The 5,393-nt window shown below is 33.3% G+C and overlaps 1 pseudogene across 1 annotated transcript; it reads right to left on the bottom strand.

The window, feature by feature from the left end:
• Positions 1–248: 248 nt before the first annotated feature.
• Positions 249–1,132, bottom strand: LOC308424367 (annotated as a pseudogene). The gene has a single exon. The product of its transcript is annotated as an uncharacterized misc_RNA (transcript).
• Positions 1,133–5,393: the final 4,261 nt, after the last annotated feature.

Here is a 5,393-nt window from a genome sequence, read left to right as displayed (position 1 = left end):
CCAAAACATTCTTCACATTTGGTATATTTGTAGGGTTTCTCTTCTGTATGAATTCTGTGATGAACTCTCAGATGGCATTTCTCAGCAAAAGATTTGTTACAATCTCTGCATTTGTAGGGTTTCTCTCCTGTATGAATTCTCTGATGAATAGTAAGATGTTATTGTTCCCTGAAGCATTTGCCACATTCACGGCACTTGTAAGGTTTCTCTCCTGTATGAATTCTCTGATGCATATTAAGATGAGAATGTCAGCGAAAGCATTTGCCACATTCACTGCATTTGTAAGGTTTCTCTCCTGTATGGATTCTCTGATGAACTCTCAGATCTTTTTTGTCACCAAAACATTTTTCACATTCGGTACATTTGTAGTGTTTCTCTCCTGTATGAATTCTCTGATAAACTCTCAGACCTTTTTTGTCACCAGAACATTTTTCACATTCAGTACATTTGTAGGGATTCTCTCCTTATGAATTCTCTGATGAACACTCAGACCTATTTTGTCACCAAAACATTTTTCACATTCAGTACATTTGTAAGGTTTCTCTCCGGTATGAATCCTCTGATGATTTCTAAGATAAGATTGTTACCTAAAGCATTTGCCACATTCACTGCATTTGTAAGGTTTCTCTCCTGTATGAATTCTCTGATGAACACTAAGATAAAATCCTTGGCTAAGGCATTTGGAACATTCAATGCATTTGGAAGATTTCGCTCCCATATGAAATCTCTGATGCAAACAAAGATTAAACCTTTTGGTAAAACATATCTCACATTCATAATATTTGTTAAGGTTTTTACCATTGCTGTTTTGTTTCAGAATCAATTCATCATTAGAGAAAGAAATGTTAGCAAATTCTATACTATTGTGTTCTTTGTTTTCTATGTGGGCACTTGAATTTACACTAGTGATAGTGCATTCATTTGAAATTGGTACACAGTCTTTATATTTGCAAACTTCTCTGATTTCCTCAGTTTCATGCCCTTGCAGGTTTGAAAGTTGCAGGGAGGCATCCTGGTGATTAGTTTTATAAGGTGTTCTTTGGGTGGATTCTAGTGTCCTTTTGCTAATTTCATCCCATTTAGAAATCTGTTTTTGAATATTCAAATGCGTATGGAATATACCTAAGACCATCTCATGTTTTCCAGATATAAAGTGATTTTCTACAAGAAAAAAAAATTACAAGTAGCAATCACAGAGATTATTGCACTGAGGAGTAAGGGATTCAATATGGATGTTTGCCCAAGTTTTGGGTAAAGTAGACATTCTCAAAGATTTATGTTCTCAAAAGCAGTTTTTCTTTTTTCACATTCATTACGTGAATCCTCAGAAGAACCTGAACTCTGATTCTCATCAACTGAAAAGAATGATAATACACTATATAATAGTATGTTAAAAACCATACCTTGCACAAACTAAGAAAAATAAGTGATCAATCAGTACTGAACATACACAAAGTATGTCTCCGAATAAGGTACATCTACTTTTAAAATACATTTTTTTTTTACACAGTGGCACTGAATAGCTTTGGTCAGCTAAAAATTCATGATCATAAATGAATCATATGCATATGCTTGCTTCAGCATTCAAAAGCTGAAGATAAAGAACATGCTGTATCAGGACTGAACTCAGTAACCACACATTAATGTGTAAAAAAAAGAAGTGAAATTAAGAATTTCAAAACTAACAGCTCTATATCCACTTAAAACATTTTTCATTATTAAAAATAGTTAGTAAGCAAAAAGTTTAGTGTCATAGTAGAATTATTGTTCCACAACTATTATGTGTCCAGAAGATTATACAAATATGTAGTAAAATTTAAAGAAAGATACAAGAATCCCACAAGATGCACATTCTTACCCACAAACAATAGATTGTTGTAATTCTCCAACATCACATCCATGTACAGTGTCCTCTGAGCAAAACTGAGACCTTTCCATTCCTCTTGTTTGAAGTCCACAGCCACATCCTTGAAGGTTAACAGACTCTTTGATGGAAAACTACCTATTACTTACTATATAAAATTACTTTTTTATATTAAGAAAATATGCCAAGGAATAATAAATACTTTGTACAATAGATTAGGAAAGGAAAATATTAAAGAACAAACAATTTCTCACAGTTTCACGGATATGTTTTTGAAGTTATGAATTGTCTTTCGTATGTAAAAAATCTATAGAATGATTTAGTATAATGCTCTCATTTATCAAGACTCTCACAATCATGAATTTTCTGTGGTTTTCTGACACCCTAGCAGCAAAGGAAAGACTTGCCACCATCACTACATTTCTTTTATTTTTTTCTTTTTGCATACTTTGGATTGTATAATACCTTTAATCATCTCAAAAACTGCAATCCTTCATAAGATATAACAAGCACATATGATTTCTCAATACAGTGATGTAGTTGTATGGTTTGATATCAAACAGACTCCTAAAATCACATCACAGATGCTCAGGTTATGATCAGAAAAAATATGCTATCAATTTTGAATGTCTCCCTACTAAGTTATATATTATTTTTTAGAAACTGAATCAGGTATATAAACCAAGGCAGGAGAAAATTGAGTAAGAGGTTAAGACACTTGCTATGACTTCAATCTCAAGGGTTTGTTGTTGAACTCAGGAATCTAGGAGCATAGTGTATCACTCAATGTACACAAAATATGCAGAGGAACAATTCAAAACTAAATTATAAAAACTATTATAAAGAATAACAACACCAACAATGACAAAAACATGGTCCCAACCTTTCAGTTTTTCTTCCATATACAACATTTTAGGGAATAGGAAAAAAAAAAAAAGATGAATCATTTTTCCTTCTAAAGACAGAAGAAAAACAAAATGAAAATGAAAAGTTTTCAAGCAAACAGTCCGACAAAACAAGCTGGTGTAGCCATTCTATTATCAAAGAAAGTTGACTTTCACTCAAAACTTTTTAAAAACAAAAGGAAGAGCAATAAATGTGTGTGTGTGTGTGTGTGTGTGTGTGTGTGTGTGTGTGTGTGTGTGTGTGTGGTGTGTGTGTGTGTGTGTGTATCTGCATGAACTCTCATTCTGAGCATCACAAAATGAGAGTGGAAGACTTATGCACTCTACTCTCACCAATGGACAGATTATGGAATTAGAAACTAAACAGAGACACAGTGAAAGTAACAGAAGTTATGAACCAAGTAGACTTACAAGTTATCTATAGAATATATCATCCTAAAACAAAAGAATATACCTTCTTCTCAGCACCTCATGGTACCTTCTCCAATATTGATCATATAATCCAACACAAAACAAACCTCATTTCATTCAAGAAGATTGATATCATTCCATACATCCTATCATATCAACACTGAATAAAGATCTTATTCAATAAAATCAAGAGAAAGGCCACATACATATGGAAACTGAACGACACTCTACTAAATGATAAATTGGTCAGGAAAAAATGATATCATAGAAAACAGATAAAACAGTCTAAGAAGATTCAAAAACCAAAAATCTGCTAACCCAAAATAACCAATTGGGATTAACAGACATCTACAATATATTTCATCCTGAAACAAAATAATATGCCTTCTCCTAAGAATCTCTTGGCACCTTCTCCAAAACTGACTATATAGATGGTCACAAAACAGACCTCAACAGATACAAGAAAATTGAAATAATCCTATCCCTCCTGTGACATCACCATGAACGAAGGCTGGTCTTCAACAATAGAAAAAAACCTACATACACATAAAAGCTGAACAATGTTCTAATCAAAGATAGCTTTGTCAAGGAAGAAATTAAAAAGTAATCAAAGACGTTTTAGAATGTAATGAAAATGAAAGCATAGCATACCCAAAACTATGGGATGCAATGAAAGCAGTACTAAGAAGAATACTTATAGCTCTGAGTGCCAGCAAAAAGAAAATGGAGAGAGTATATACTAGCAGCTTGGCGGCAGAGCTGAAAACTCTAAAACAAAAACAAGCAGACACACCTAAGAGAAGTAGACTACAGAAAATAATCAAACAAAGAGAAACAACAAAGTAGAATCAAAAAGAATAATAAAAAGAATCAATGAAAATAGGAGTTTGTTCTGTGAGAAAATCAACAAGATCAATAAACTATTAGCCAGACTAACTAGAGGGCACAGAGAGAGTATCCAAAATAACAAAATCAGAAGTGAAAGGGAAGACATAACAACAGAAACTGAGGAAATTCAAGAAATCATCAGATACTATTACAAGAGGCTCTACTCAACAAAACGGGAACATGTGGAGGAAATAAAAAAAAAATTCTAGACAAATACCAGATACCAAAGTTGAATCAGGACGGGATAAACAATCTGAACAGTCTCACAACACCTAAAGAAATAGAAACAGTCTTAAAAATCTCTCACACCAACAAACAAACAAACAAACAAACAAACAAACAAAAAAGTGCCACTAGCCAACATCAAACTAAGCAATGTGAAGCTTGAAGCAATTCCAGTAAATTCAGGGACTTAACAAGGCTACCCACTCTGACCATACATAATCAATATAGTACTGGAAGTTGTATGCAGAGCAATTAAACAACAAAAGGAACTCAAAGAGATATAAATTGAAAACAAAGAAGTCAAAATACCATTTCTTTGCCGATGACGTAAGAATATTATGTGACCCCAAAAGGTCAACCAGACAACTTTTACACATGATACACACCTTCAGGAAAGTGGCTGGATACAAAATTGTTTAAAACAAATGATTAGCCTTCCTCTATTAAAAGGATCAACATACTGAGAATGAAATTAGGGAAAAGGTAACATTGACATTAGTCACAAACAATATGAAATAGCTTGATGTGACCCTAACTAAACAAAAGAAAGATCTGTATGAGAAGAACTTCAAATCTCAGAAGATGGAAAGATCTCTCATGCTCATGGATTGGAAAGATCAACATTGTAAAAATGGTCATTTTACCAAAAACAGTCTACAGATTCAATGCAATCACCACTGAAATACAAACTCAATTCTTCATAGATGTGGAAAGACCAATTTGTAAATTCATCTGGAAAACAAAAAAACTAGGAAAGTGAAATCTATTCTCAAAAACAAAAAAACTTCTTTGGAATACACAATGCCTGACCTCAAGCTATATTACAAAGCAATTGTCTTAAAAACCTTATGGTATTGGTACAGAGAAAGGACAATAGATCAATACAACAGAATTGAAGATGCAGAAATGAACCCTCACACATATGGACACTTGATCTTCAACAACTGAGCTAAAATCCTTCAATGGGAAAATGAAAGCCTCCTCAAGAAATAGTGTTGGTTCAACTGGCAGTCAGTACACAGAACAATGAAAATCGATCCTGTCTCATATAATTTTACAAAGATCAAATGCAAGTGGTTGAAAGATCTCCACAGAAAACC

This window comes from Micromys minutus, assembly GCF_963924665.1.
Source record: "Micromys minutus genome assembly, chromosome: 9".
NCBI lineage: Eukaryota > Metazoa > Chordata > Mammalia > Rodentia > Muridae > Micromys > Micromys minutus.
The sequence above is the reverse complement of the archived record's forward strand: the minus strand, read 5'-3'. Positions and strand labels throughout refer to the sequence as shown.